Source organism: Mytilus galloprovincialis, chromosome 2 (genome assembly GCF_965363235.1).
Source record: "Mytilus galloprovincialis chromosome 2, xbMytGall1.hap1.1, whole genome shotgun sequence".
Classification (NCBI taxonomy): Eukaryota; Metazoa; Mollusca; class Bivalvia; order Mytilida; family Mytilidae; genus Mytilus; species Mytilus galloprovincialis.
Window position 1 is genome coordinate 73,403,958 of NC_134839.1, and position 22,503 is coordinate 73,426,460.

The window sequence follows — 22,503 nt, forward strand, 5'->3', positions numbered from 1 at the left end:
CTTTTGGATTATTTATAATTAAGTAATTAAAAGTATCAAGGTCCTGACGGTATGATTATTAAATTCTTCAATTATTTCACTAACTTTATCATAAAAATCAGGGCTGTCACTATTTGGACCATATAATGTAATTAAAGTAATATTGCTATCTTCGATTTTAATATTCAATGCTAATAGATTACCATTACATAGTATGTTTCTGATATCTAGCTGTCTGTCTTAAAATAAACTGAAAAATTCATTTTGCAATAACTATAAAATATGAAAGGATTAGCCTCTGACAAGAAGAAACGGTTAGCATTAATATTTTCTGGCAAACAGCTAAACGTCTAATCCTCTAAATTAAACATTACAAAACTTGAACTGGGATAAAGATTTACAGATATCTACATCATACATAGGGTTTTAAAAAAAAACAACAATAAAAAACTATCTTTTAAAGACATAGAGAAAGGGAAAAACAGGTTGTTTTGATAAAATCTATATTTTGTTTTAATATATACAAATGGCGGGGGAAGAGAGAAACCCACTATATTTAAGTTAATTAATTTACTTAATTAAAATTGTATTATCATGAAACAGGAGAATTTTGGTGGTTATTGTCTTAATAGTTGGAAAAAAGCATTTGTATGTCAGTTTCATTTCTCTTTACTTATTTGTAATTTATTTTTTTATATTGCTCTGAATATGTTTATTGACAGTATAATTTTTGACTTTATATCCACCACAAATGTAAGCGATATAAAATATGGGTAGTTTGAAAATTGGTTGCATTAATTGTAGAGGCCTGACTTCTGATAAAATAAACAGAAGAGATTTATTACTAAATGTAGAGAAAACTATGATATGGTTTTCTTGGTAGATACTCATTGTAAAAAAGAACTTGAAAGGTATTGGCAGGCAGAATAAGGGTAACAATCAGCAATACAAGTTTTAATATTAGTAATAAATTCTCTGTCATATAATAAAGCATTGTTAAATTGTATTTGGGTCACATACCACGAGCAGTAGGGGTGTGGCTATCTTGTTTAGAAGCACTTTTTCTTCAGAAATTTTTGGGCAGAAAGTGGATCAAGATTCGAACTATTCAATTCTAGATAAACAAATTTTCAATCATAGAATGATAATAGCAGTAGTATATGAACCCAATGAGGACAAACCAGTTTTTTATGAAATATTCCAACGAGATATTGAAAATTTAGGTAACACTTCTGTAATGATTGGGGATGATTTGAATATACCACAAAACTATGATATGGATACTTTAAACTCTTTGTATAAAAAAAAAATCCACAAGATCAAAAACGGGTTTATGAAATGATGGCAGAAATAGATTTGGTTGATGTATATGGGGAATTACACCCAGAGAAAAAGAGGTTTTCCTGGAGAGAACTTAACAAGAAGCAGGAAAGACTAGACTACTTCCTTGTCTACTCTGATTTTCAACCACTGATCACCTCATGTGATATTGGTGTGACATATAGGTCTGATCACTCACCCGTATCTCTGTCCATTCAATTTCATACAAATGAAAAAGGCAAAGGCACATAGAATTTAACAATGCTTTATTATATGAGAAAGCATTTATTACTAATATTAAAACTTGTATTGCTGATTGTATTCAACAATATGAAATAGTTGATTCTGAAAATAGGGAAGAAATAGAATTTTCCATTATAGATCAACTATTTTGGGAAACATAAAAACTAATGATACGAGGTAAAACAATATCTTACTCGTCTTTAAAAAAAAAAGAACGCAGTAGGGAAAAAGGAGAATTAGAAATTCAATTGAAAAGTTTGAACAATAATACAAACATCAATGATAAAAGGGACGATATTACAACTATTGAACTTCAGTTAAGGTCGTTAAGAGAATCTAGAATGAAAGGGACAATAATGAGAGCAAAAGCCAAATGGCAGATTGATGGAGAGAGAAGTACAAAATATTTCTGTCATCTAGAGAAAAGAAATTACACGGGTAAAGTAATTCAAAAATTAATTTAAGATAGCGGGGAAGCTATCATTGATCAAGCAAAGCTTCGTGCAGAACAAAAGCTGTATTATGAGAATCTATATTCATCTAAGAAAACAATTATAAATAATATACATAGAGCTAATTTCTTTTTATCTGGAAAACCCATTTATCAAAATTCTCTCTGATTAATACACTATTAATTTAGAGGGGGAATTAAAAAGCTCAGAACTTCATGATGCATTAAAAAAGGAGCATTTAAAATAGGTAAATTATCAATTTCACAAACACAAGGAGTTATCAACTGTCTACCCAAAGATGGAAAACCCAAACACTTTCTGAAAAAATGGTGACCTATTTTACTACTTAATGTAGACTATAAAATAGTATCAACATGCATTGCAAATAGAATTATAAAAAGTCCTTGATCACTTAATTAGTGAAACTCAAACCGGCTTTATGACAGGCAGATATATTGGTGAGTGTACACGTCTTATATATGACCTTTTACAAAATGTAGATGAGGAACATATTCCTGGTTTGCTTATCTTGTTGGACTTTGAAAAGCTTTCGATTCTCTGGAGTGGAACTTTATTTGCGAACCTTTGAAATTTTTGGGTTTTGGTGACATTATAGTCAAATGGTTCACAACCCAATACTATAACTCAAAAAGTTTTATTCAAAATAATGGCTATCTATCTGACTAATTTGTAATAGAGAGTGGGTACGACAAAAGATTCACTGTCTCCCTATCTTTTTATTTTATGTTTGGAACTGCTTAGTGCATCCATAAAATATGATAACAACATAAATGGTATAAAGATTCTGAATTTTTACTCAGCCAATATGCTGATGATTCAACTTAGATCCTAGACGATAGTGAAGAATCTCTAAACAATGCTCTGAATAAGGTAGACTTGTTTTACTCTTGCTCTGGTTTGAAGGCTAATTTTGAATAAAAAAAAGTTATCTGGATTGGGGCAAAAAGGGGCTGTGGTGAGGAGCTGAACACAATAAAACAATAATATGGAACCACTCGGGAAATTTCAAACTCCTAGGCATTCAATAGTTTTTCAAAAGTTGATATATGTGTTGATAATTATTTAGAAAAAAATGAAAAAGTAAAAAATCTCTTAAGTGATTGGTCATTTAGTAATATTACTATATATGGAAAAATTGTAGCTTTGAAAACTTTTGCCCTACCGATTTATGGTTTTACCTGACCCATCTCCAGATATATTAAAGCAGATTCAAGCTATGCTATACAAATTTGTGTTGGATGGTAAAGGGAAGAACAAAATTACAAGAAATATGCTTATCTCAAATTATGAGTATGGCGGGGTAAAACTGCCACATATTGAATCCTTTATAAAATCACTGAAGCTTTCCTAGGTTAAAAAAGTTTTAAACCCCACAAATTATTCATCATGGAAGGTGTTATTGGCAAATCATCTTGGAATGAATGGTGGAAAAAATATGTGGCATTTATCAAAATCAGCACGCTATAAAATTAAAGAAGAATTTAACCCTTTTTGGCAAAATGTAATTTCAGCATGGACCTCACTGTGTGAACCTCTGACCAAAGCCCCAAGTGACATTTTGTCTCAACCTTTATTTTTAAATGAAAATATTATGATTGATGGGAGAACAGCTTTTTATAATAGTTGGATAAAGAATAATATATTTTTCATAAATGATCTCATTAAAAAAAATGGAGAACTTTACATCTTTGAAGAATTTATTAGGAAATATAATATAAAAACAACTTTCCTAGAGTTCTGTGCACTAATCTTTGCACTTCCAAAGGACTGGAAGTATTTTTCAAACTAAATACTGTCGGTCACAAAACTGTAACCGCCATTAAAAGAGTGAATAAAGTGTCGAAACAATTTTATAAAACTTTTCTAGATAAAATAAAGAAAACCCCATCTCGTATACAAGCGAAATGGAAAATAAAATTGGGCAGAAATATCGTTGCTGAAGAATGGAGCTTCTTTTTTGGTGTGCCTTTACTTGTAACGGAAGATCCCACACTAAGGGCATTTCCATAGAATTCTACGAACAAATACTTTACTTATGAAGTGCAAATATAGTGAAACAGAATTGTGCACATTTTGTACAGAAACGAAAGAAACATTTATACATCTCTTTTTTTAATGTTGATAAGTTCGAACATTCTGGCTTATTTTTTCAAAAGTTGGAAGAGGTATGTAAAATAAGTTTTCATCCAACCTTATCAAGTATAATCTTGGGTGTAAAATATCATGTATTTAAAGATATTCTTAATACATGTATTCTCATATTGAAGAGATATGTTTACCTATGTAGAGAATTGACATGGTCTCTCTGAGTATGGGCTCGACCAATAAAGCAATAAAAATAAAAGAAAAATGTCAAATATTTTATTAAGAAATAGAGCTCAATGAAGATGTGTTCTGCATTTTATTATTATCCTAGTATATTATAGTTTAGTAACAATAATGGTTTAACCATATATATTTATGAGTTCAAATTACAAAACTATTATGTGTACATCTTTATTTGTAGATGAGATTTGAGAATGATATGAAAATAATTAAAAAATATATATTAAAAAAAAAAATTTTTTTGGTCAACATCAATTTTGATATGTTTGTATTCACTCCTCTTTTTGTTTGGCATTGAACCACATTTTCCCTACTGTTCAGTGTATGGTTGTCGGAAGAGTATATACCATTCGTTTACATTGTGAATGGCAGTTGTCTAATCGAAAAAGAAATTGTACATTCGTCCCATAATATGTGTTCATATTGTCTTTAAAAGGGTATCATTGTGTGTAACCTACCAAAAAACAATAAGAAAAATTGTAGCAAAATCCCAAATATAAAATGGTCTATTAAAGATTAACTGTTGAAGTAATTCGAAAATAGTGTGCACTACTTATATAGTCTTTGGCTACAGAAAAAAAAATCAGTTCATTTTAATTTGATGATAGCCACGATTTAGTCATCAAACATGATCTGCGTTGGATTTTTAAGGTAGGAAATGAGATGTGTTGAAAATAGTAATAACGATCAGTTCTTAATTAAAAAAAATAATTAAAAAACTTAGAAAAGGCCATTATATTTGAATTGTCACGAAGTCATGAGCTCATGGTGCAGTTAGATCAATTTCAAGGATTATGATTTAGAGTAACTGAATCAATCAAAATACAATTGTTTGATAAAAATTAAGTACGTTAAAGTCGTACTTGAGGTATATGATCTGTATACCGCAGTCTTTGAATGTAAAAAAGCAGTAAACAATAGGTATATTTCTTTTCTTAAATCTGCAAATTTTTAGACAAATTCGCTAATAAGTATTTGTCAGGTTCAACCCACCATTTTTAACCGGATTTTTGTGTCAAAAATGTCGGTTATTGATTTGGGGATGTACGGCGGGCGGGCGGGCGGGCGGGCGGGCTTTCAACCAAATGTTGTCCGTGCATTTACTCATGAAGCGTTCAACCAAACCTTTTAAAATTTTAATATGTTGTTACTGACAACAAAATGGAGGTCAAGTTCAATAATGACGATTTTGACTTTTACCGTTCAGGAGTTACGGTTCTTGAAAGTTTAAAACATGTCGTGTCCGTGCATTTACTCATGAACCAGTCAACCAAACCTTTTAAAATTTTAATATGTTGTTACTGACAACAAAATGGAGGTCAAGTTCAATAATGACGATTTTGACTTTTACCGTTCAGGAGTTACTGTTCTTGAAAGTTTAATACTTATATGCTCTCTAATATTTCAAAATGATGTCACTTATAATAACTAGATGGTCAAACAGGTCAAGCTTGATTTTTGCCTTTCCATTTGAAAACCATACAATTCATTCATTTTTTTTAGATATTTTCAAAATCCTAGATAGGTGGACTTAGTAATTTTTTCTTACTTTATGCATTAAGGGCACACAGTTTGTCCTGCTAGAGGGTCATTTTCTATCTAGTTTATATGTTGTTATTGTTGACAACATGGAAGTCAAGTTTGATATTGATAATCATAAATTTTACCTATTAGGAGTTTTGGTCCTTGTAATATTGATAAATGCCAGAACACAAATAAATGTTAAAGAATCCGGTTTAAATGTCCTGTACCAAGTCAGGAAAATGGTCATTGTTATATCATAGTTCGTTTCTGTGTGTGTAACATTTTTACGTTGTGTTTCCGTTGTGTCGTTTGTTTTCTCCTATATTTGAGTAAGAATTCACATGACTATAAGACGTGTCACGGTACTTGTCTATCCCAAATTCAAGTATTTGGTTTTGATGTTATATTGCTTATTCTCATCGGATTTTGTCTAATGCTTAGTCCGTTGCTGTGTGTGTTACATTTTAATGTTGTGTCGTTGTTCTCCTCTAATATTTAATGCGTTTCCCTCAGTTTTAGTTTGTTACCCCGATTTTGTTTTTTGTCAATAGATTTATGAGTTTTGAACAGCGGTATACTACTGTTGCCTCTATGTTTTATTATTATGACTATTGTTACATTTGTTTTTGTTCAATTAAAATTTTCACATACGCATATGCGGGTATCTCCAAACTCTTTTAGAAAATATTTTAATATGAATATTGATTAAATTTATCTTTGTGCTTAAATGCCGAATGGACAACACTGAATGTACAATCCTGAAAGTTACAAATATAAACATACAAACCATTGAAATTTCAACCCTGCACATATTCTCCCATGCTGGACAATGACATCATTTCAGGTAAGAGCATGTGAAGAAGACTTCAGTATATCTAAGATGTTTTTTGTTGCCTCAGACTGCTATCCTTCTAAAAATCCTCTGTCTGACAGTGAAGTAATGCCATGTACCTTCTTTTCCCAATCTGATACTGGTGGTCTCCGTGCAGATTTTGTCATGTCGAAATGTCCTGATCTAAATCGGATGGGATTTCTCCCTTCCCTGGTGAAACGGCGTGGTTGAACTGGTTGATCATCCTTAGATTCCGTATCAATGTCTTGAGTTGGTTCTTCATGAGGCGGTTTCTCCTGAACAGTCTCATCAGTTGAAGCGCTTCCTTCCTGTACGATTGCGACATCATCTGTGATACCTGAAGTACCCAAATATGACTAGGTGTCCCCTTCTGTATCGCTAGTATCCAAAATGTCTTCATCAGCATTACTAGGTACATTGTTCAATGATGGATGGATCTCTGACCATACCCGTTCTTGTGATGACTCTATAATCCCATTCTGCCGCTTCATCTAAATCTTCTTTTGATTCAGGTTGTGTTGTTCCTGTGTCCTCTTGGCATGTCTTTGCCGTGGTCTTGGTTTCGGTTTTTGAGTAAGTGAAGGTTCTGATGTGTCGCTAAGAAAACCAATTGATAGCAGAAGGTCACGGTGTAGCGTCCTTGTACGTGCCTCTCCATTTTCCTCTTGACCATGAATACAAGGATGTCTTCATTATGTTGGCTTAGCACTGTGTAGGGGACTGTTCCCATCTATCTGACATCTTGTGTTTCCCTTCAAAGCTGACAATCTTCACCAATACTCTATCTCCTACTGTTACTGTCCCTCCTATAACTCTGTTGTCGTAATGAATCTTTTGCAGATTTCTGACCTTATTTGCAGATGTAATTGCCAACTCATGAGCCTGTGTCCTTTAAATCCTTGATATACTAATAACTGTGTAGTTATCTCTTTGTCATAGTAGCAAGACACTTCAATGGTGGTGCGGTTATGGGTTCTGGTTGTGGTGTAAGATAGTCTGACTGTAAGTGTTCCATTTTGATGATATGTAGATGTTTCACGTCCGGCTATCCTGTCTGGATATTGCGGACTGGAATAACCTATTTCACAGACCGGTGTCTGTTTGTCTTTTGGTCATCATTTTACTCCGACTGCGTTGGTGTTGCTGTACGGAATATCAGGTCGTGCTGCTAGCATGACTGTTTGTATTGCTCTTTGGAATCTGCGTTGAGGACGGGCGATGTTTGTGGTGGTGTGCATTTTGAACTATACACACTTATTTATATTATGATGTCCATTTGAGTCTTTGTATTTAGCTACTGTTTTATTTTGTCACAATATTCTTCATTAGGGTGTTACAATGTACTGTTGATTCCATCCCATGAAGGGATGTTGTTTATTACTTTCGCATCTAAGTGCGAGGGTCTTTTGTTACAAATTGTTTTCCATATCGTATTAAAAAAAACCGCATCCAAAACCTGAGAAGTGTACAATTCTTTGGCAATCATAGAATAATCCGAAAATTCATTCAAAAGTACACCAAGATATTTATAACAAGCTGCGTATTCAAGACAAGGTTCACCACATTTGAACTGAAAATTACTTCTTTGTAAAGATTTATTTCTAAAATGAACAATTTTGTTTTTGTTTTTATTTAAAGTTAATCTCCACATTTCACACCACTTGTTTAAATCTCCACTGTTCACACCACTTGTTTAAAATGTCTAACTGCTTTTTTCAGTTTCTCTGCATCAGGTGCAATCAATGCAATTTCATCAGCATATAACAACATAGGGACCATTATGTCTTCTATTTGAATACCACAATTTGCTTCTTTAATATATGAGACTAAATCATTTACATAGATAGAAAATAAAGTCGGCGATAAAACACAGACTTATTTTACACCAAGAGCAACAGGAAAAAAGGATGTCATAAAGTTATTTACTCTGACTGCACAATTGACATCACTGTATAAAGAAGTAATACCATTTAAAAATATACCGCTAATACGAATGTTTCTCAATTTAAACAAGAGACAATCTCTATCAACAGTATCAAATGCTTTCTTTGGGTCAACAAAACATACAAATGTATCCTTTTTGCATTTTTACTGCTTTTGACAATATTATCTAATACATAAACATGATCTGTACAGTTTCTACCTTTTCGAAAACCGTTCTGTTCATCACATAAAATTTCAATTTCATTAAGCCATTTATTTAAATGCTTACTCAAAATGTCAGCAAAAATTTTACCTGGGATAGATAAAATAGTTATACCTCTATATGACATAGGATCAAATTTACAACCACTATCATTTTTTGGAATAGGATTAATAATTCCATTTAACCATAAATCAGTCTCTTTACCATTTTGAAAGCAGAATGAAATAAGTATAAATAACAGGTCTATACATGTGCTATTGCGTAAACTTTCCGCAGGAATATTGTCAAAACCGACTTCTTTATTCATTTTAGTCCTATTTACAGCGTCAATGACATCTTGTCTCGTAACAGGACAGTTCAAAGTGTCACAGTTCCTAGTCGGGAAAACATGATTGTTTCCCTTTACCCAGTCTAAATGATTGTTATCAAAGTTGCCATTATCACCAGAATTAAATAATTTTTCATCATATGTTTTCCATTTGTCCAGGACAACATCAAAATCACTACTAAAGCCTTCATCTATTTTTACTTAAAATGGAATGTTTTTGCGATGTTCATTCGCAATACCAATATTACCAATGTATTTCCAAAAGTCCCGAGTGTTGTGACTTGAAACAGTTTAGTCAAATTATCCTGCTCCTTTTGTTGAAAGTTACGTTTGGTATTTCTATTTAGTTTATCGAACTGATTACGAATGTTACACAATTCCTGTTTTAGTTTACGTCTCAGATTAGTACAGTTTGAATTTCAACCACTGCTTTTCTCTAATACATACTTTATTCCATAATGAGGTAAGTTCTTCAGTCCAATATGGTTTTAGAAGCGATTTCTTCCTTTTATTCGATCTTTGTCCTGTTGGGGTCTTCAATACGGAAACTATGTCTTTCATCTCTTTTTCTATTAAAGTAACAAACTCTGTATATGCACTATTAATGTCTTTATTTGTGACTAGTTCGTGTTCAATTTTGTCAATAGTATCTTGAATGTGTGTATTGTTATCAAGAAAATTCAATGGGAAGCGTTTCAAATTGTACCTGGGTCTATCTGTATTTAGTGCTTGTCCAATATTACTCGTATCGCATGCTATGTCTTTCTTTACGTTTACAGTCCACACTATTGGTCCATGGTCCGGGATGGACTTCTCAAAGTTTAAACCAGTATCGACTATAAGATCAGACATTAAATACACGTAACAGCGTGTACATATGTCTAACTGTTCATGAGGTGTAAAGACATAGTCCACAACTAACCGTCCACGCTTTGATACACAAATGAAATCGTTATTTTCATCAGCACGACCATTTAGCATACACAAGTTACAACTGGTCAAAAAGTCAAGTAGAAGATCACCGTACTTGTTACTAATAACGTCAATTATTTCTCTGTCGTTTATATCATCCGATCCACACCTTGTATGTAATCCTGCTCGCTCCCGCATCTAGAGTTAACATCTCCACCAATATACACAAAACCTTCATTTTTGTAGCAATAAACTTGTAGCAGATCATTATAGAATTGTTCACCATCATTTAATCGACTTGACTCCTCCGGTGGTAAATAGCAAGCGCAGAAACATATATTATTTGAATCATCATATTTATGTGATAATTTAATCCACAAAATATCTTCCACTGAACAATCAAGAATTGAAACACTGAAATTATCCAAGACTTCATGTTTTATCAACACAACCACACCACCAGATCCTCTCTTCATTTTAGCATTTTTAAACTTTCTATATTAACCGCCTCTATTCACCAGAATGTATTGATTCTTGATTTTGTAGCAGTCTTTAGAGTATAACAAACAACTCTATAGATGTTTTCATATCATTTATCAAGCTACAATCTAGATTTCGTAATTCATTAGTTGACCTATTATTGAATTTTTCAACATGTCAAGGTAAAGAATCTCAAATTTAATGAAAATGATTAAGCATGTATTCTTCTTTTTGTCGTTTAAGGTTTCTTTAGATAAGTAAGATGCTGAAAAAATATAATAAACAGATATAAACAATACACATTATTTTTTCAAAATGGTCACAAAGCTTCAAATTTGCAATTTCTTAAATGAAAAATGCACAAAAAAAATAAAAACTACCCATAACACTTCGGTTTTATACATTTCATAAGCAGAAGATTATATAAATTAGTCAAATACAAACTTATAACCCCACCAAAGTATCATACTGTACATAAATTTCAAGAAAATCAACCAAAAACTGACAAAAAAAAAAGACTCGTATATGCGAAGTTATCTCCCCTTCCAATGTTAATTTCCATAGGAAATTTAAAATGCTGATTTTGAGTTTTCCTCAAGTTAGATTTTACTAGAACACACCCGTGATATCGCGGGTCCGTGACTGAATTAAAGTATATAACTATGCGCAAGCCTTATTTTAGTATTAGTATTGTCATCTGATAAAGTCATGCCGATTATAAGATACACAGTTTTCTCTGCTTTCAAATCTTTCTGTTTGAACCCGTCGAACTGGAACTTATCAATTATTGATAATATTAATTATTTGGAAAACAAAAGGTCCTGCAATGGAGTATTTTTTAATCAACAGCATTGTCCTATATTAGTTATAAATAAAGTTGAATTCTTTGATTCGCTGTTTTACGTCATGCCCGCTAACAAATTGAAAACTGTACCTATACGCCTTATTTTAGTCCAGATTTTTAGTATTCGTATTGTTATCTTAGAAAGTCTAACTGATTAAAATACTACAATAGGTAACAATTTGACAATTAAGTAGTGTCAACCCTGTGATTATGACCCGTGTAATACTATATAGCATATTAATCCTGAATACACCGTTTGGTGGTGCGCCTGTCAGATGCGGAACGTACAGATAAGGTAATCGGTAACAGGTGAATATACTATTGGTATCGGACTCGACCCGGAACTTCTTAATTATTGGCAATATTAATTACGTGGAAAACAAAAGGGCCTGGAGTGGTGTAATTTTTAATCTACACCTTTGTACTATATTAGTTATATATAAAGTTGAATTTTTTGATTCGTCGTTTTTACGTGATGACGGCAGATAAATTGGACCTCGTAATTTTAGTATTATAGATGGGACTTTTTTCTGTATATATTAAGGGTATAATGCTATAGATTAGAACTAAAACATTTTCTGTTGCAATTAGTTTGAGGTTAAATCTTAGTTTGACTGGCCTATAACTCATTTGAACGATACGAAGCATAACAATAACTAAAACTAACACTTAAGACGCCATGTAAAATTTAAGTTTACGTTCTCTACTATTTTGATCTGAGCGTCACTGGTGAGTCTATTAAATTATAATACGGGTACCTTTGATAACTATCAAAGCGAACAAACTAATAGAAATATAAAAACTTGCAAGACAAATCCTAAAATACCAATCAGTACACACCTTAATTTAAAGACGTTATTTACAGTGAGAGAAAAATGATCTGGTTTAAAAGAGAGGCCAAAGATACCAAAGGGATAATCAAATAAATACGTCGATAACGAACTGACTATGCCATGACAAAACACAAACAAACACAAACAAAACGACCAAAATACTTGTCTTTCCTCTCAACTGATGGTATGTAACATATTGGGTAATTCTAATTTACAATAATGGACAAATTTGAGCTTCAGCAATTTTACTATTTTCACAATAACAACTATAGCTTTTCTCATACCTTTCTATATAATGTTGCAAATATCAAATCTAGATTAAACCTAAATAAACATTGCTACAGCTTTTCAAATCAATTGAAATTCACTGATAGGTTAACAGGTTAATATGATCTGAACACTTTAGTGTACAAGGTTAACTGCAAGGCATAAACCTGTTATAATTGGCCGATTTGACTAAATATGAGCACATATTATCATATTAACTTCTTTGTAAAATATATCTGATAGAAAATATCTTTTTGATTAAACTTTTCGCAAAATATTGATGACAAGATCTCAATATTAACATCTTTGTAAAATATATCTGATAGAAAATATCTTTTTTGATTAAACTTTTCGCAAAATATTTATGACAAGATCTCAATATTCGCTAGAATTATGATTTTCGGATTCAAGGGTTCAAACTATTGCCTCGTCATACTTTCCACTTTATTATATGATTCTGAAAAATAATTTGATTTCTATTATATTTGAGCTTTTAAAAAAATACTTTTACATTGAATTTTAGAAATATTCAGAAAACAAAATAATATAATGAGCGATAATAGATTCAATAAACATGTACATCACTTTCTTTTAAAATATTTAGGTTTGAGTATTCCCTAATTATCAAGAATCGTTTCTGATGGCCGATATTTATAACATGTAGTTTTTAATTTTGCTTTTTTTATCTATAAAATTTCTAAATAATTTTAAATTTAAGAATGTGTCTTGTTCATTCATAGCTCACATTCGATGTCTTGTTTTACTTAACATTTTTACCTTTTTGGTTTAAATGCGCATCTTGTGAGTATCGTTTAAGTCATTTTTTTAACGACGCAAGTAATTGTTGTCACTGATCCTGTCTTTATTCTATTCTGGCAATATTATAAAAAGCTGTCTGATCATTTTTATATGAAACTTTTTCACAACCCATAGCTTGTGATTTTCAGTTAAACAAATGTTAGATGGTACCTGGTATCAATTTAAAGGTCTAATACCGATTTCCGGTTTACATCTCGGATATCTACTAGACAAAAATTGTCATATAATAATTGTAATTAGAATTATATTCACTCCCAAACTTTAAAACCACAGGGCTCCATACTTTGGTAACATAAAAATTATTTTTTTCTGAAAAAGTTTCTTTGATCAAGGTGAAGCGAAAGATACCAGATGGAGATTTCAAACTATACTGCCTTAATGTTCCGATATGAAAGGTTCACCCATCATTGCCCATGGTTTTATTTTTATTATATTTTGTATTTATTTGGCGATGATTGTGTTCAGTTGTTATAACTTGTATTCAATCCTATTGTTTATTTAAACAATAACAAATGTTTAACCTGAACTTTAGGTACCAGGATTAATTTGTGTACGCTAGACGCGCGTTTTGTTCACAAAAGACTCATAATTGACAATCAAAGCAAAAACGTAAAATACGAAGTTGAAGATAGCTGAGGACCCAAATTTAAAAAACGTTCTGGCAAAAGGCAGTTGTTGTAAATCCACCATTTTCCTCACAAAATGCCTTAACCAATTGAAAAATGTTTAAAATGCCGATCAAATTGAGGACCTATTTTTTTTTGCTATAATCTGTCGATACTGCATCAGGAGATCTTCTCATCGTAGAGAGAAAAGTGAGCTCAGTAGTCAGTGTTTCGGGGCTGACGTGATTTAGATAATAATATCTAATTTTTTGTTTTTATATTTGTTAGATGACAATTCTTGTATTCACATAATCCATAAAGTAAAAGTGTCATTTGAAACAGACGAAAGATACTAAAGAGATAGCTATCCTCATAAATCGAAAATACATGTTTACAAAACACACAATAAAGACTAATCGACAGACAACCTACAACAAATGACATACCTGTCAACTCACCCGGATTATGTGGGTCACATCCGAGGATTTCATCCCTTACCCGGTTTTTTTAAATACACGCAGGGTGGATAAATATCGAAAAATAATCTGCTCTTACTCGGATTTCTGACCGGTATTGGTTAAGGTATTTAGTGTTGAAATAAATATATGTTGAGATTTATCGGCCTTTTTCGTTTGAAAAGGAAAACAATAGAAAAAGTCATAATTTAGGATGTGTTTACCTGTTTTCCGGGAGCTACAATATCTTCAACTGTGAGTTCAAGGTAAGTTTAATATGATAAGTGAGCATTATTCAGTTAATTGAGGAAGCTTTAGTTGTTTTTTTTTTTTTTTTTATTTTTAACATAATTTCTGAAAGGAAGCGGTCTCTATCTTGGCCCGTTTGTTCTAATTCAAGTAAAAGGAAGAAGTATTCGTGATCATACAACAATTTATTCGGAATTTAAATGGGTGAAAAAGAATGAAAGAAGTCAGAATGATGCATATTGCATTTTTGCACTTCGTACATCAATATTAGTGCAGGAGCAAGAACTGATTTTGTAAGACATGCAAAAACAATGGTAAAATAAAAAATGCAAAAATCTTAAGCAAAAACTCTAGGCACAGAATCTTTCCTCAAAAAGACCAAAACTAATTTGAATATTAAAATTACAAATGCTGAAACTTTATTTTCCAATTTTGTAGCAGAGCATGATTATCTTGCTTTTGAAGGTTCTGACCATTTCACAAAATTATGTTCACTTATAGACATGTTCACCATAAGCCGATACCGAAACCAAAAATAGTAGTGAGGTAAATGGTAAATGTTTATAATGTTTAATTAATACAACCCTGTTACTCCATGATGTTTTGAGTGAAATTTGAATATACTTGATGGAGTATTACTTCAATTCAATAATTCATATGAATCTATCAAAAAAGCAAAGTGAAATTCAGCGAGTATAAGATATTGAATATACTAACGCAAGTTAAATACAATTAAGCTAGATACACTAGATGGATGTAGTATAACTTCAATTCAACAATTTACATAAATCTATTAAGAAAAGCAAAAAAAAGTTTACAAGTATTAAATACACTTAACACAAGTAATATACAATTAAGATGTAGATACACATTCATTTATGGTGTACATTAATCATGAAGCAAGTTTCGTCGAAGGAAATGACTACACAGTTCTATAATATGTGTAATACGACTTTCTAGCAAGATTACTAGCTGATGAAAGTTTATACTCATATCAAGGAAATGATATATACCAGCAATGTATAAAACATGCATTCAACTTCCTCAGAATAACCAGTGATTAACTTAGCAGAATAAGACAGAGGAATAAAAAAGCGGTACTTATAAGCTAGCAAAATAAACGTTTAATGGTTTTGATTTGGTTTAAATGTTACCCTAAGGTGATTTGCAAATATTGGAAGAAATAGTTTGATCTAGTGATGGCACCTCCCATAGAATCAACCGAAAATCATGCATTGTTTTATAGTGGACATCGTCGTATACACTGTAATCATACGCAAGTCATCATAGACACAGGGAAGAAAAAAATAGGATACATCAAATCTGGTTTTCTAGGTCATAATTATGACGCGATTACTTTCAGATTTATTGATGTGATTGGTCCACACGAGATATTACCGTTTCCTAGTGATTGTTACTTACTTGGCGATAAAATATATCCATCTGAACATCCTATTGCTACAACATACACCGTAAGGCAGCTACGCAATGAAAATGCAATAATCCGTGATCAACACAAATTTGTCAATGAACAGATTCGTGTAAGAAGAGTTTATGTACAACATTCCATAAGACGAATGAGAATTTATAAAATAATAGTTTCACTTTATAGACATAGTCGGAACGATATTGCACCTCAGCATTGTAGAACTATGTGCAGCTCTTCCCATACGGCGAAACCTACTTGATTAATGTACATCATAAATAAATTGTATCAACATCGTAGATTGTATATTTCTTGCATTAGTGTATTTCGAAATGATTATTTAAATTTGCATTGTTTTAGATAGAATCATGTGAATTTGAGAAATGAAGTATAAATGCGTCTTATGTATTTAAATTTCAAACTATATAATGGAGTAAATGAGATGAGTTAATTAACATTATAAACATTTACCATTTACCTCACTACTATTTTGGTTTCGTGAACATGTCTTATATTAATGCAGCTGCAGGTTACTCTCGTGGGGAAACCAAAACTACCAAGTTCGTCCAAAATACTTTTAAAAGTTGTAGAAGATAATTGTAAACCTCAACCTTTGGAACTCTCCTTACAAACCGACGATCTTATTGTTGGTATATATAATCATTTCCAAAATTCTTCCAAAGAATGCAAGAATACAAGAAATACTCAGCATTTTGTGATGTTGAACCATTGAAAATAAACAAACATGTCAGTACCAGATGGTTATCCATTCAAACATGTCTTTACACGTCTATTGCACCACTAATCAGATTTGAATAGTGTTTTCAAAAGTCACCAAGATTTGGAAAAGGACGGCAGAGTAAAACGTGTTGCAAAACATCTAATGAATCCAGAAATGATACTTTATTTCAAGTTTCTATAATTCATGTTGGCACCTTCAAATGAATTCAACACTGCATTTCAGGTCCATGTATAAATTGACTTCCTTGATTAGTTGATTAAAATCATACATTTTTTTCAGGTTTATGTGTGATAAATCGACACCACTTCTACATAAACAATCGTATACAAGTAACAATACAACTAACAACATGTAAAATTAAACACCTTTGACTCGCAATACATATTAAGTCACTGATCACTTGTTTATATAAGTATAAATCACTGTAATTGTATGTATACATCGAAGATCGATTTGTATTTAAATTGCTTGCATCTTTTTCAGGTCAACGCTGCGAAGATATGGGTTCTTCAAGAACAAATATCCCGACTGCTGAGAAATTTTCTAGGAAAGTTTGTTCAAGTGAAAGGCATTTGTTCTAGCAAGGACATTTGTAATGTCAAATATGATCGTGAAAATTTACTGTACTATGATCTCATTGCTGTTGGCACAAAATAGTTATCAAAAGTACCAGATTATAATTATATACGTTTTGTCTACATAAGACTCATCAGTGACGCTCAGATCAAAATAGTTAAAACGCCAAACAAATACAAAGTTGAAGAGCATTGAGGACCCAAAATTCCAAAAAGTTGTGCCAAATACGGCTAAGGTAATCTACTCCTGGGGTAAGAAAATCCTTAGTTTTTCGAAAAATTCAAAGTTTTGTAAACAGCAAATTTATAAAAATGACCATATAATTGATATTCATGTCAACACCGAAGTGCTGACTACTGGGTTGGTGATACCCTCGGGGACGAAACGTCCACCAGCAGTGGCATCGACCCAGTGGTGTAAATAGTTATCAAAAGTACCAGGATTATAATTTTATACGCCAGACGCGCGTTTCGTCTACACAAGACTCATCAGTAACGCTCAGATCAAAATAGTTAAAAAGCCAAACAAATACAAAGTTGAAGAGCATTGAGGACCCAAAATTCCAAAAAGTTGTGCCAAATACGGCTAAGGTAATCTACTCCTGGGGTAAGAAAATCCTTAGTTTTTCGAAAAATTCAAAGTTTTGTAAACAGCAAATTTATAAAAATGACCATATAATTGATATTCATGTCAACACCGAAGTGCTGACTACTGGGTTGGTGATACCCTCGGGGACGAAACGTCCACCAGCAGTGGCATCGACCCAGTGGTGTAAATAGTTATCAAAAGTACCAGGATTATAATTTTATACGCCAGACGCGCGTTTCGTCTACATAAGACTCATCAGTAACGCTCAGATCAAAATAGTTAAAAAGCCAAACAATACAAAGTTGAAGAGCATTGAGGACCCAAAATTCCAAAAAGTTGTGCCAAATACGGCTAAGGTAATCTACTCCTGTGGGTAAGACAAAACATAGAAGCTAGATTGTAAACTCTGATGATTAAATCAAAGAAACTGAAACCAACGCTTTCAGGTACAAAAATCTTGCTAAATTATGTAATTCATTGTAAATTATTTCAACATCTATAGATAAGCATAAACATGGTGACAGCAACACCAAAATAAAACAAGTTATTCAATGCCATCAATGTACTATAACAAATCCTTGTAAATAGTCATACATTTAAGTCTACCATGTTACAACTGGTTATGAACTTATTATTTAGGCAAAATTACTACTACAACAATATTTCTTAAATTAAATTTATTTTTCCCAGCATGTTAGAAGTTCTATTGTTGTGTGGTTGCAAAGATGCTAAAGAATTTTTTCATTCAAAGATGAGACACTTGTGCGTGTTGGATTACTGAACCTTGCAATGAAAGACAAAGTTTCACTTGATTGTGGTAGGACTTCATTTACAACAAATAACACTGATAAAAAAGACACATGATTTTAAACTGATCAGGTGATTTAGTATATCATATTGTAGATATTGTAGACAAAACAGAACAAAACTTCTCATGTATTTATATACCTAGACCATACGAGTTTATTGGGGGTTTTTTAGTGATGAAACTGGTGATTACCATTTATAACTATTGATTTTATTACCAAAATTCTATTTTCCTGAAACTGACATTGCCTCTTCTAGGGGAGAAATTTCAAATTTACAAGACATTTTTTTTTTTCAAATAAAGCTAGGTTTATTGTTTTACTATGCATGTCTTACCAAATAGCAATGCAGATTGTGAAAGAGCTTTTTCTTTAGTGAAAAATATAGCCACAGAATTCCGTGCATTATTATCTTGAAAAATGACAGGGTCGTAAATAACATAGAGACATGTAGGCAGTTGACTCCTCTTGCGGACTGGAAGAAGAAAACACTAAAAAGAAAACAAAATAATTAAAATCGCACTATTTTAATAGCACTGGATGTTCCTTTGACGTCTATTAAGGAGGGAGGTAGGGTCAAAATGTACAATAGAGAAAGCAATCCGTTCGGCGACACCCAATTGCATCCCCTTACAGGACTGGACTTTTAAGGCCCTGAATAAATACCCACCTGCAATACTTTGAAACGTGAACCTCTTCTTTTAAAGAATGAAAAGACGGCTACATCTGGATATAACAATAGTTTGAAATAATTGTATATTTTGTGTCTGAAATATGTCGACTATATAAATAATCTGTAAATATTTATTCGTTATTTGATTAAGCCTGAAAACATTTCGTACGCGTTATGACCTGGGATTTTTTCAACTCATGTCATGACTTTCAGAGATGGACAGGTATGAAATGGGGGTGATGCCATGTGCTATAGGAGGTCCTGCTCCACATATGACACCTGTCATGTTCCTCTTGTAAGTACAAACTCGATGAGAAGTCTAAGTCAAAAGATCACATTTGGATGAAGTGACATTGTGGTAATGACGTTATCATCGTCATCTGTGAAACATATTCCATAACGGTCAACGAAGCCGTGATAACATCCTTAAAATTAACCATTTTGAACTCTTGGTGCGAAAGCTTCCTTTTGAGTAGCAACCCTCTATCCAGGTTATCATGATAGTAAACGCAAGCCCTAAAAAATCGTTTCAAATGAGAGATATATACATGTATACTTGCGCTGCAAGAATGATGCTAGATAGAAATGGGAAGCTGAAATCATCTCTTTTTTGGTTGTTGTAAAGTTTGTTCTCAACCAAGCGTATTTTTGTTTTTGTTTTTGTTTTGCTACGCATCTTATATGCCAATGTGTGCATTAAAGCATATTAAGTTTGTAGTCCTTAATTGTTTGCCTTATCTTTTAATTTACTTTTGTGCATGAATTTTTATTTTTTTTTAATTAATTGTAAAGTTTACAATAATACACGTGTTTAAACCCATATAAAGATCCTTTTATATGTCACGTTCATTCGGAATGTTTATGTGAAAGCTTTATTTGTTTTTTGTAAGTACTTTATTTTACGCACTTTAATCATAACTTGCTTGAATGTATAATCAATATAAAATGTTCATCTAATTAATGTAATTTACCATGTCATATACTTAATTCGTCTATAACTTCTATGATGATTTCACCGTGCGATGACCTGTTTTAAACATCTTTCTCGTGAGGCCTTTTATGAATAGTTGTCTCATTGGCAATCACACTAAAACTCCTTGTTTTTATATGACAAAAATGCTTTTAACAGAAATTCATGAAACGGAAGAGAAAATAGTAGGTATCATTTAAAATTAAGTTTGCTACAGGGTATTATTTGCTCAACGACATATATAAATGAACTCTTCAAGATCCAACAGTGCTTTTAAATCGATGATGGACAAAAACAATATTTTCCTGATCTGAATGGTTTGCAATTTCTATCAATTAAGTACAAGTTGGACATCGATGTTCGATCTGATTTAAGCCAATCAATATACTCGCTTCGTCTGAAAATCCAGGTTCCCATTTTTTTTTTTTTTTTTTTTTTTTTGTTCTTTTTTTTTGTTCTTTTTTTTTATTTAACTCAAGTATCAAAATGAAAAGAAAAGACGTAAAAAAATACTTGCATCTTAACATAACATTTAGACAAGAGTCTTCAATATAATTAAATTTAAATATAATTTTTCGAACTTTTCAAATTTTGTTCGGCGGTTACAGATTTTTCTAAGACGGACATCATCTAACAGAATAAAATACGTTTACATCCTAAAAACAATGTATCAAATTTACTCCAAATAGAAAATTGGTTTTGTCTATGAATTTCCTTATCATTTGTTTTTTTTTAGCAAATACTCAATTTACAAATTTATCTGGTACTTTTTATTAATGTTTTCAATTTATTTACAATTACAAAGAAATTTTGTGAATAAACTCATCACAGACACCAGGATTACAATTTTCGTCAACAGAAGACTCGGAAGTGACGCTCGAGTCAAAAAGGTTTAAAAAGGCAAAATAAAGTACGACATAGAAGGTTTGCAAAATGTGATAAAAGAGGGACGAAAGATACCAGAGTCACAGTCAATGACAAGGGCATTTTTTCAGGATTATAAAATCCAGAGCATATCTAAAATTTCAAAGTTTAATGAAAAGTAATTTATAAATATGGCCATAATAATGATAGTTCATGTCAACTCAGACGTGTTAGCTACTGGGCTGGCGATAATTTCGGGGCGCAACCTTTAGCACTAGCGAAATTGACTTTTAAGCATTTTTAAATTGTAAAGTAAAAATATTTTTTTTTGTATGCCAATTGGTGCCACATGGAAGATTTATATGTACGCCAATTCATACCTTACTGGAGAATTTATTGATGGTGGAATTGCCATATGGCTGAACTAGGAAATCAAATATCTTTGTATTTAATTTAGTATAAGAAGATGTGGTATGAGTGCCAATGAGTGGAAATACAGTACATGATGTATCAGACATGAAGATATAATTTATTGCAGATTAGATACATTATCTATCGTACAAAGTAAAATCACAATATGTTCAACTCCGAAGAAAAATTGAAAGGAAGGTCACTAATAAAACGGTAAAATCAAATGCTGAAAGCTATAGAATGGTTAACAACTGTCATATTCCTGACTTAGTGTAGGTAAAAAAACAGTCGTATAAAATTCCATTTTATTGAGAACGATGTGTGAACAGGACCGTGAGATACAGTCACAAAAGTAATTATTTGTCTAAACATGTGACAACGCTACGACAGATTCGTTAATTGGATAACCACTGAAGGTTATACACAGCCGAAAAACACATGTTATATGCATAATTACACTAAATGTTAGCACAACAATGTTCAATCTGCAAATATTTGTTCTTTCCCCGCCGGGATTCGAACTTATGAGATATCCAGACAACACCGCCTGCATACTATGTATAAAGTTTACAGATGTTCAAATCTCATATATCCACTCAGAACTTATAAATCAAGGTAAAAATACACCTAAGAAGTCGTAGATACAGAGAATGAATTGCTGTTTAACTCCTAGTGGAAAATAGTACATCCATATCAGGACGAGAGCATATCTATTCGATATGAATATTGACCAAGCTTTTTAATATAGTTGGAATTATAACGATTGTTCATAATTCCATTTCAGACCGCAAA